Here is a 12,667-nt window from a genome sequence, read left to right on the forward strand (position 1 = left end):
CACACATGCACAGCAAGTGCACAGTCCATACACCGCTTTCAAAAGAACGAACGCCCGCATGCTTGGTGAAAATTAATGCTTAGAGGTCCCTGCATTGGCTTTCAAATGAACACAAACTCTCATAGGTACAGCTCAACAATGGCAAATAAAATGTATTCGTATTGTGACCTGCACAGGAAAATGATCCGAGGTGTGCCGCAGGTTATGACATTTCTTTACTACCTCAGCTCCGGGTACACTCCACAGGTTGTTGTCACCAAAGGACCTATAGTTAACAGTATGAACATTATTCCTTAGCAGGCTTCTCCTCATAACCAGGTAGAGCAACTACAGACCCAGGTCAGACAGTAATTGCATGTTTGTAGTCCATTCCCTTCTTGAGGTCTTGAGACAAAGAAATGTGTAACACTTGCAATAATAGAGCACCAAGCACTTACAATATATACCTCATACCCTAGTAAAAAATCTTAATTCAGCTGATCTTTGCTGCATAGACGTTGATTTACAATGATGCCAGGCAGGGGTGGCGGAAGACATCACATGCCATGTGACCCCACCTAATGTCACAGGTAGTGACATCACACTAATTTTGACCTGATGCCATCACAGGAAGTGACATTACATGACTTTCAGACCCCTTGAAATCAAAGGAAGCGACATTGTATGACCTTTGGCTTGGCGCTATCACAGGAAGTGATACACATGGACGTCAAATCACCAAAATGCCAGGGGTAGTGGACGTGATAGCACACACCTTTGGCCTTAATGACATATTAAGAGATATCACATGACCTTTGATCTGAATTGATCTTCCCAGGAAGTGATGTCACATTATCTTAATTCTGATGAAAACATAATAACTGATATCGCTGAAGCTCCATAATAACCGCATTATTACTATGACAACACTGCCAAAATAAATGTCTATTTTAAACACTACCAATACTAAAGTGCTGGCATTATATGGCAGAGGACCTTCACATGTTTCTCTTTCCATTATATGAAAAATGACGAGTGTGTCTGAGGAATATATAGTGCCACAAATCAGCACTGGGACCCTAAATTATGTATACCACAAAAAGTTATGATTTAATAGTTTACTTAGTGTATACTACATCGAGATATGAATTGATAAGTGATAGGAAGGGGAAAAGGGATTTTAAAAAACCAATAGTAATGTTACCATGAATTAACTGACAGTGACCATACATATTGAATAATAATTGGTATTGGTTTAAATGAGTTCTTATTGTAAAAACATTTTGATTTATAGTTTATTTGCAAGGTACAGTGACTCGTTGCGAAGCAAAGAGGCGAAGGTTATCGTTCCCAAAATAATTTTTCATGAATTCACAATAATGAAACATTGGAAGAACTTTTTAAAAACATATTTTTAGTCATGTTTTATTTAATCAGAAGAGTTTTAATTTTACTGCTGAATGTATTTAGAAGTACAAAAGGGGAGGGGTCTCAGAATACTATAAAATGCACAGTAAAGACGGTTCAGTAGCAAGATAAAGAACACATAGAATCAACTGGAATGTACATTGTTATTTAATACCAGCGCGTATACACTTGCGCACACAGCATATATTAGCATGATAACAAGTTGTAGTGCCCAAAAGAGAGGGAGCGGGAGTGGAAGTGAGGGTGATAGGAGGTAGTGCAAGGTAAGGTAGTGTAATACAGTGTGGGTCAAATGTACTTATTCAAAACACTACTTAGAAACTGGCTGCAACTTGAACCAGAGACAAATACACATAAATGAACAAAAGGTTATTCTGGCTGTAACCAAGCTCCCTAAAAATAGCATTACAATTTCAAGCTTGGGATAGAAGCTGGTAAAGGGATATGTAGTCGACGTTTCAACCCCACAATAGGGGAGGGATAGGTGGGCCCTTACAGGAGGGTCTTCCTCAGGACAGGGGATAGGTTAGGGCAGACTCTCATGGGTCACGAAGTCTCCCACAGGGTGGATGTCATAAATCACAATCTGCGGTAGATAGAGTATATCGTTGTGTGTCTTAAAAATGTCGCCCAGGTGCAGACAGCTACCGGGGGTATCTGCGTGCTTGTTCAGTCGCGCATAGCCTTCGGCATCACAGAAAGCGTATTTAGACAACCTAAAGCAGAATGTCCCTTCGCAAGCTGCAGATAGTAAACAGTGTTCATTGAGACACTTTTTAGCTGCTGTTCTTTCAGTGACGCTCATCAGCGTAGAAAGTGGATGGGTGTAATACTTGCCTTGAATGCATAATGAGAGAGTGAAGCAAGCCGGGCTTCTTCTAGTTGTACATTTTAATGCAATTGCTTATAACCATAGGCTTTGTATCCTCGGAACCTGATGCTCTCTATGAGTTGACCCAATTGTTTAAACAAATATGCAATGGGTGCCCCCATTTGTCAAAAATTTCCTAAATTGTGCAAGGGCCAGCATTTTGTGATGGGTGCTGCCCATATGCCCAGGGTACACTTTTTGGAAAAAAACATGCCAGTGCCACAATTTTAACGTTAGTGCCATTCATTCACCCTGGGTGACCCTTATGTCAAAAATGTACTCTAACAATGTTAGAGTCAGCATTTTGTCCCAGTTGCCCCCCTGTACCATTATAGTTCTCCCAAATTTCAAGAATTAACTCCAATATGCCCGAGCGGGCCAGCATTTTGCCGAATTTCCTCCAGTATGCTAGTGCCCTCCAGCATTTTTCCACGGGTGCCTCATGCCAAGTATTACATTTAGCATACCAGGGCCAGGTGCATGCTAATGCCTCCAGTGTGCTAGCATCAGCATTGGTGCCTTCATAAGCCAAGAATTGTATGCCTTGGCCAAAGGCAGACTCACAAGCCCAACACCATATTCTCACTCACATGCACACTTACTCAAACTCATTCTCACACAAGGTAACCCATTCAGACCCATTGAGACTGATTAGAGTGCTTAAAGAGCTGCAGCTTTTACCATTCTGCAATAAATCCTCCTCTTGTGAGTGGAGCACAACCATACCTCTACAGCTAATGCCTTTACAAGTTTCAGTGTTCTGTGCAGCTTGCTTTTCTTCTAGTAATACAGTGAGAGTATGTAGGCAGTTTCACAGCATCAATGCTGGGTATGTGGATTCTAGTCCACATGCAGGCTCTAGGTACCATTAAGTGTCATTTTGGGGCATCACAATTTCACACGCTTTCAGCGAACCAATATAAAAACAACTTGACAAGGAGGCTGACCAGTGCTGATATGGGAACCTTTGATAAGTTGTATGTGAGGTGTCCAGATGGACCCACAGTGCTGTGTCAGGTGGTAGGGATGTAGGCCCTTACACAAGGCATCCTCATCAGTATATAGCTGCTGGCCTCACATGTGTTCTATTAACTTATAGGACCACAGTTTGCAGGCTGAAAGAGGCAGAAGAGAATTCTGGTGCATGGTGGGGAATGATAGTGTGCCTCTGGGAGTCCCAACAAGACACCCTCTGTGTTTGTTTACAAGCTTGTTTTTGTCTCTGCCTATTTGCCTGTTCTTAGTGTTTGAATCCAGATATAAGATAGATCATGGCAGATAAGCATTGCCTGATGTCTGTTCCAGGTCGCTCTGGGCAAATCACTTAACCTCAATGTAACGTTTAGTTCTCATGTAAAATGTTTGTAACATGTAGTGTTCTAGTGCCCTTGGGCCAAGTTTGTGCTTTATAAAACTTCAATAAAAAAATAACTGTGGTTCCATATACTATATTTGTTTCTGATGCTAAATGGGTGTTTTTATGCTGTGTGTGTTTGCGGGCTAACTTTTTTGATCTGTGATGTTCGTGTGACTACATGTTCTATGCCCGTTTTCATTGTTGCTAGAAATGATAGTTTTGCACCGAGTTGTTTTCCAATGGGCCCAGACAGTTCAGAGTATTTGTATCTAAACTAGGGAAATGGCTCTGCGTCCACGCCATGTGCCCCCCCCCCCCACACCCTTGCACCCTAGAGGTTCTCCAGCATTCTTCGTCAGATACCAAAAACTGCAAATATTAAGTGACGCAATAGAAATACTTAAAATGACTTCCAAGCTCCCGATCCACCAATAACCACAATAAAAACAAATAAGCAGCTTTAATTGCGGCCCCAGCATCAGATTGTGTCACTGCTGCGTTTTTATTTGAACCTGGCACAGTCCGAAATCTGAGAATGTCCATGTTGGTTGGTGTCACCAAATAGACGTCATCCATTGATTGGGTGTGTATAGTGTCTCTCGTAGCCCTGTCTCAGCGCCTGCCAAGCAGCGTGTGTTCAAAACATGAATGGTGTTTTCTTACAGCAATTCTATTACAATTTTATTACAATTATATAATGACGCTTTCAACTTACTTGGGCCCACAGATGTCACAGCTGTGTCAGACACTAGGGTAGGGCGACTCAGACAGCTAAGGTGAGACACATGCATGGACATACACAACTCCAAAAGCTGTATTGGAGCTGCAGCGCGAAATTGCCACCACAGTCACAGTGCTGGACAGCAGCTCAACCAGGTCCATACAGCATGCAGGAACAGTCGGAGGTAGAACGCGCGCCACCAAGTTGTGTGCCCCGCCCTGGACTAAATGATTCAGCCAATGGGAAGCAGGTATTCGCGGACTACAAAACACAGTGCATGAAAAGCACAGTGGTGAGGAGCCCTCGGATTGGCTGATTTCAGCACGGTCGCTGCGGCCGAGTCCACTGCTAATTCATCCAATCAGAATAGTTGTTTTTTGTCAGCTCTGAGGCTTGGCCATTTCTTTTGAAGTGCAGCTACATTCAGTGTAGTTTAGGTGGTCTGGACACCTATGGTATAGTGAGAAGGTGAGTAGATATTTTGAGGCCTGTCTTGGAACTGCTTTTGCTACCTCTGAGTCTAGGGGTTGCAAAAGCAGGGCCAGGGGGGTCACAAAGGACAAGCATGACATCCATGGCTGGCACAGTGAGTGAATGCTCTTGACTGCAGGGGGACTCCTGGGACGTCCCTGGGATCTCATTTCCCCTATATGAGGAGCGCCAGTGAGGAGGGGGGTGCGCACAGACCTTCTATTTATTTGTGGCACATGGGCCGTGCACCTCTTGAGCTCGGCTAGTGGTTCTTGACTAGGTTTTGGCACCACAAGGGAATGTTCACCTTTCCTAATTCTAGGTCAATGTTTTTATGAAATGCATACAGTGCTACAAGGAGAAGAGAACCACATTCCCTCTTCTAGTTTGGCAAGAGCCACAAATGCTTAATACTCCTTAGCACACGTTTTGTATTATAATTTCAGCAATATACATGTGTTTCCACCATACACCAGTCATACATTCATAAGAAATTTCAATTCCTTTTCATTCAGGGTTGTCGTTGGTGTTTTATTTCTGGAGACGTCGTCGTTAGGGAATGTAACCCCCGACTTTTTCAAGGCTGTTAGGTAAAGAACTATTGTGTTGTGACATACTGTTTGTAATTATTACATTGTGTACAGCACATTTAAATACATTTTGTGTGTTGATCATGTTAGCGTGATCAGGTGGTGATTAAGGTTATACATCTTATGCATAATTACATTAATACTTGCCAGTTATATGTGCATAGTTAGTAATGTTTTAACCATTTGGTGTACATAGATTGCTTCTGAAAGTTCAGAAGGTTATATGGACCCATTAAGAGAAAATGGAGAAACCAGTGGTTTCATTTGTCATCGTGCATCGGGTTATTGATGTGCAAAGTGATCTTATATTTGAGAATATATCATAGTGGTCTGTTAAGATCGGTGATAGCATGCATAGACTATAAATAAAGAATAGGGTACCTATTCTCCGAAGTGTCGTTCTTTCTGTGAGGAAGAAACACGGAAGGAGACTTTAGAATGAGTCCCCTCCTTAATGAGTTACAGGTGTATTCACATTTTAGGTTCTTTTTCAGTGTTTACATGAGGTTTACTCACATTTGTTGAGGTGATAATTCCAACCCTCAACAGAACCCCTTTGAGGGTTGGAATTATCAGTCTTTCTGTGGGGTCTCTTTAATGTAAACATCATGGAGGGCATGGATGGCATTGGTTTTTCGATTTTTTGGCTGTTGTTGGGGCCTTTTGCCCAGGGGCAGTGTTCCCTCGAACCTGGGCGCGGGCGCGGGCACCCACCTCTTTCACCCCGAGCGCGCATTGACCTATGTGAAGCGCGCACATAGCCGATCACTCGAGCAGGTTGCAGCAGAGGGCTGGCTCACGTAAAAAAACAGGGTCGCCTCTGGCAGTCCAGGCGCGCAACACCCTTAGGGCTCAAAGGCTACGTCTCTCCCCCACCACTACCACCTCCCCATTCGTGTGTGTCAGTCGGGCTGAGATAGCTTCCGGGCACACACACAGACAATTTTTCAGCTGCCAGCCTCACCCGAGCACTTCGCAGGTCTTTAAAAGACCATTGACGTGTTAACGAGGCTTTGTCTCACCTTCTTAGGGCCCCTGCATCTCAACTCTGACTACAGCAATATGCAAAGTGGAGCTGCAAGCATGGACACGCGGATTTGAATACTAATTAATCATGGGGATCTGTCCCAGTAAAATAAAGGACCAATCAATTTGTTATTTGGAAAGAGGAAAGGGTAACTGGGTAAAAGACAGAGGAACCTCAAGTTGCTATCAAACCCACATTCCAATTTGTAGTCTTGCCCAGCCGGTGAACGAGGAATCAGATCATCAGTAGTTTCACCAGGTAGTTGCCTAAAGCATTGAGCTCGGTCAAACGGGAAGGAAGTGTAAAAGTGCACGAGAAGTAAAGTCTAGGCTAACTAATTGAATCTGTATCTGTTGCCCTCTAAGTAAGTATAGTACAAATCTTTATTGGATAATTAATTAAAACAATTCAAATTAATTAATACAATTCCATTAATTAAGAAACAGCACAAAGCAAGCGTATAGGAAACATATAAAAGAACAGTTAAAAGTTTATTGAGCCTTTTGGCACAACGCATGAGCAGCATAGACTAAAAAGGTATCCCGTCTTGAAATCATCAATTAAAAGTGGCAAGTGCATCAACCAGAACTTCTTATTTGGGTACTCAGGCCCATTCGCCGAGTCTCTCAGTAACCTTGTCGCTGAATTTAGAGAATCTCACCATAAGTCTGCAGTCTATTCCATGAAAGTCGTGCTTAAAAGCCTACTAACAAGTACGAATATTTAACTCCCTGAAAAGTAGTGTGAGCAAAAGCCTTCTTTCTTTCTTGCTGGAAGAATTAGGCACCCCACCGCGAAATATGAATCGCCTCCCCCACCCCGAAATTTGGCTCTCTCTAGTTGCGCCTCTGCCTGTCACATTACAGTATAAAGCAGTGTACACACGCTGCAGAGAAGCACACAACAGCAAGTGAGCACGCCACTGACTAGGATCATGTCATGTGGACTCCTTAGTAGTACTGGCTTTTTCAGTAACCTAACAGCGCTTTGAAAGTGCATACCATTGACTGAACCCACACATGCAACATTAATAGCGAAACTGCAACTCCCTGACTGTACTTTTCAAACAACTTCTTCTCTGGGCCGGGCTTTCCCCTTTCTGCCTGTCTTATCTCTGACTCTCACGCTCCTCAGTAAGAACTTAATTCATTCAACCATTCTTTATTGCTCTCTTTTATGCTCTTTCTGGCTTTTTTCCTTTCTTTTTTACTGCTTTTCTTTTTTTGTTCATTCTATCCCTCCATTTCTCGTTTGTCCTGTTCCCCTCCTACTCTGCACGTCTTTTCCGTGGTACATTTCAGAACGTTCCATGGTGGCCTCTTGGGAAGGGTTTGGAGATAATTTTAACGCCTATCTAAATAGGCAGCACTGGGCTGTGATTGGAGGTTTTGGCTTAAAACTACTGAACCTTCAGATATCAGCCTAAGACCTTTTAAGCAAACATCTGATGAAAAATGTCAAAAACACATGGAGTCCAGTAGCTCAGACTGGTTTGTGTGTTAGGAACGGCAGTCAGTGCGGGCGAGGACTGTCAGGAAGGGTTCACTGTCAATTATGGGGACAGTCAGATGTGGAGATATTTTACGGGGTTTCATGAAATATAAAAGCAGGTAAGAAGCAAGGAAACAATATATAGATGCTTACTCTGGTATGAGCCAGGGTGCTAGAGTACCCTATAGCTAGGATGTTCACTTTGCATATGTAAAACAAGCTGAGCTGTCCCAGTTACTTATGATTTTTAGATTTTATTATGTTTATACATGACTTAAGAGGGAACAGCAAGAATCTATAAAAAATGTAACAATCTCTCTCCTCTGACATGCCAACACTCCAAATGAAGATATCTACCAGAGGAGACTCCTACTCTGCCATCATAAAACTGTTACCCCATAGGCAGGGCCACACTTGTAGTCCCAGTCAGATGTATACACAAACCCATATAAAAGAACACAAGAGCACAAACAGACAACACCTTGTGGTTGGAGAAACATTGGCATAATTGTATTTAAACTTAGGTACAAGTAATGTGTTATCTTGCCAGCAATCCAAGGGTAGCTGGTGATGGTAGGATCTAAGCTGCTTGTCCGCCTGATTATCCCCTGAGCCCCAGACTTATCCTTCATCGTATTCTTAGACCTTCTGAGTCAGCTTAGCTGTAGTGGTCCAAAGAGGTGTAAAATCATGTAGGATGTGAGTAGGTTGTGCTAGTTCTTAGAGTTCTTGTTGCTCAATGAGTGTAATTTCTGATATTTATGTGTTTCTAGTGTCTTCATTGCTTGATTTTTGCTAACCAGGAAGTGTCACTCAGTGGTTCTGCTCCTCACCCCAGCTCCTCTGCTTTACTCGAAGGCCCTGGTGCTGTATAGTGCACACTCTCAGGGTTGGAAATAAACGGAAAGAGGTTCACGTTGACTTTGTGCCAACGTGAACCTAACCAATCCTGCAGCTGCTCTCAGCATGAAAGAAGCCCCAGTATTGGTTTGAACAGGATAACTTAGTGCTCTTTTTGAGCCTGGGTCCCTGTGCCTGCAATACCCTTCAGGTTAACACCAGCTGTGCATTGTGAGTGTGAAGTGCGCATGTCTAGCTTGCCTTTGCAAGACGGCCAGCCAATCCGACATGCGCACTGGGCAGCCAGCTTCAGTAATCACCCCGCTCCTGCCAGTTTGACCGCCCTGAAACTCTGCCACTCTCCACTACAACAGCGTGCACGTGCCTGACTGCCTGTGATAATTAGAAAGTAGTAACAATGGTAGGGTCTAGAGGGTGGGGGAGAGTCACCACAGGTGGGGCGACGCTCCTCCGCCCTTATAAAGGAACCACCCGGAGGTCATATTAGATACAGTGCCCTGGGGGCCCAACTGGCGCTTGTGCACATTTTCCTCACACAGCGCCGTATCATTTTAGGCCAAGTGCCGGTTTGTTTTCAGTTCAAGCCTAGGCAGCGTATGTGCTGCTCTGTAAGGCATGCTATATTGAGGTATGGCATAGAAGCTCTGCCAGTTTCCCACCCCTCTTTTTAATTGGCTCTTGGCTCTTTTTAATTGGCTCTTGTTACTGTCCTTTCGTAATTGTTGATTTTTATTTGTAAAATAGGCTTAGTAGTCCCTCCTTGGTACCGCCTTGTCTGCATTTGTATCCTCTCATAACGACTGGACTTTTTACTTGTGTGTTACACGGTCTGCTCTATCTAGTGGGTGAGCACTGTTTACTTTAATGATCTTCCCTACTCCACCCACATTTGTCGCATCATGCCGACACCTTTTATATCATGTCATTTACTTATGTATTTTTTCATTTCTAGCGCAGTCCGCTTTAACTACAGTGGCCACATTTATTTATTTAATTTACGGTGCGGTAAGCTTTCACTTGAGCAGCTGAGCTTATTTATTTATTTATTTAATTTACAGCGCAACCGCTTTCACTTTAGTGGCTGCGCTACAAAAGCTTTCTTTCTTTTTATTACACTTTGTGTAAAAGCGCCCCATAGGCACTTTCACTTTAATGTTGGCCGCGCCCCTTTTTTAGACGCTGCACCCACACACACGGTCTGGTTCCTGGCGCACATAACCTTGGCTGCAGCGCACAGAGACCTTACACTGCCGCACACACAGGAAAAAAATTAGAGGGAACATTGCCCAGGGGTACTCAGTGGTGCATTAGCCTAGTCTTTCTGTGGGGTGTCTTGAATGTAAAGATCATGGACGGCATGGATGGCATTGGATTGTGGTGATTTTTGTTTGTTTTTCGATTTTTGGGCTGTTGTTGGGGCCTTTTGCCCAGGGGTACTCAGTGGTGCATGGGCCTAGTCTTTCTGTGGGGTGTCTTGAATGTAAAGATCATGGAGGGCATGGATGGCATTGGATTGTGGTGATTTTTGTGTGTTTTTCGATTTTTTGGCTGTTGTTGGGGCCTTTTACCCAGGGGTACTCAGTGGTGCACAGGCCTAGTCTTTCTGTGGGGTCTCTTTAATGTAAACATCATGGAGGGCATGGATGGCATTGGATTGTGGTGATTTTTGTGTGTTTTTCGATTTTATGGGGTGTTGATGGGGCATGGCCATGTGGGTGGGGGCCATTTTGAGGCATGGTCCAGGGCCATGTGGGGGGGTGAAGGGGCCATTTTGAATCCAGGCAGTGTGCTTTGTGCCATAGGCCTGCATCCAATGTGCCTTGCTTTCATCCATTATGCCCAGGGGTACTCAGTGGTGCACGGGCCTAGTCTTTCTGTGGGGTGTCTTGAATGTAAACATCATGGAGGGCATGGATGGCATTGGATTGTGGTGATTTTTGTTTGTTTTTCGATTTTTTGGCTGTTGTTGGGGCCTTTTGCCCAGGGGTACTCAGTGGTGCATGGGATTAGTCTTTCTGTGGGGTGTCTTGAATGTAAAGATCATGGATGGCATTGGATTGTGGTGTTTTTTGTGTGTTTTTCGATTTTTTGGGGTGTTGATGGGGCATGGCCATGTGGGTGGGGGCCATTTTGAGGCATGGTCCAGCGCCATGTGGTGGGGGTGAAGGGGTCATTTTGAATCCAGGCAGTGTGCTTTGTGCCATAGGCCTGCATTCAATGTGCCTTGCTTTCATCCCTTATGCCCAGGGGTACCCAGTGGTGTATGGGCCTAGTCTTTCTGTGGGGTCTCTTTAATGTAAACATCATGGAGGGCATGGATGGCATTGGATTGAGGTGATTTTTGTGTGTTTTTCGATTTTTTGGCTGTTGTTGGGGCCTTTTGCCCAGGGGTACTCAGTGGTGCATGGGCCTAGTCTTTCTGTGGGGTGTCTTGAATGTAAAGATCATGGAGGGCATGGATGGCATTGGATCGTGGTGATTTTTGTGTGTTTTTCAATTTTTTGGGGTGTTGATGGGGCATGGCCATGTGGGTGGGGGCCATTTTGAGGCCTGGTCCAGGCAGGGCCTGGCCATGTGGGTGGGGGTCCAGGGGCAATTTTGAAGCCAGGCAGTGTGCTTTGTTGTGTCATAGGCCTGCACCCAGTCTGCCATGCTTTCATCTATTATGCCCAGGGGTACTCTGTCAGTGGTGCATTTTATTGGTCTTTCCATTTTGGGGGGTGGGTATAATAAAAATGCTTACTTGCAAACTATTAATTGAAGCGCTACATATGCAACATTTATTTAACTGATGTTCCTCTGGCTTCGTTTGCTTTTAGGTGCAGAAAGACGAATCATCAGCCTCATCGTTCCTCATCAGTGCCAGGAAGAAGTCCTGCTGCGGTGTGTGCAGCACAACGTCACGTGTGGCCACAGACAACTCTGCAACTTGTGCAACTGCGGCCTGCTGTTCTGACATCTGAAGAAGATGGCCCCAAAAAAAGTTGCCCGTAGCTCCTCTAGCAAGAAAGTTGCCAGTAAGGAGCAGAAGAAGCAAGTGGCGCCACTTACCAAGAAGACTGGTGTGCTGACCGCCGCATTTTTGGGGGGAAAAAAGTACGCCTGCAGCAGCAGCGGGGTCTGCTGGGGACCAAGCTGGGAGCAGCACCTCCGCTCCATTGGGCTCAGTGCCACCACCACCACGCCAACTTAGGTCCAAGCCCTTGAGTGCTGCAGAGGCAGCCAGTATAGTTGTTCAATCACCATCGACCAGTGATGTTGGCTCATCGCAAGAAAGTAGCAGCATCCCTCAATCAACACAGGTGGTTGTAACTCATCTGACGAGTGTTCATCAACCACAGCTGCAACAACAACTACATGTGCAAGTACAAGCCCAAGTACATGTCGAAGGAGAGGTGGCGCAAGGAGAGGAGCAAGCAGAGGGGCATGGAGCGGCACAAGTGCCCACAATAGTTGTTCCTCCCGAAGTAGGGGCACATCAGGAAATCGACATTCAAGCCGAGGTATCACATGAGGAAGCCACTCCTCCTGATGATTCATTGTCTTCCAGATCCCCAGCAAGGAAAAGATCAAGGATGGTGTCTACTTCTTCTTTAAGCCCCCTTCCTTCTGATGATATGGATGAAACTTGGGAACCACCACGGCCGTCTGAGAGTGAGGCACACCATGATCTGACAAAGGTAGCTAAGCGTAAAAGGAAGGTCCCAGAAAGTCTCAGAGTTATGGAGTGTGATGATGATGCTGAACAAGAAGTGGCGTATACTTCTGCTGATGAAGACTCTCACGACGACGACGCAGTCATCATACACGTCACTGCAGCCTCAGCGGGCATGCAGCAAACAGACATTTTAACCCTAGCCCGAAATGCTGC

This window comes from Lissotriton helveticus, chromosome 3_1 (assembly GCF_964261635.1).
Source record: "Lissotriton helveticus chromosome 3_1, aLisHel1.1, whole genome shotgun sequence".
Classification (NCBI taxonomy): domain Eukaryota; kingdom Metazoa; phylum Chordata; class Amphibia; order Caudata; family Salamandridae; genus Lissotriton; species Lissotriton helveticus.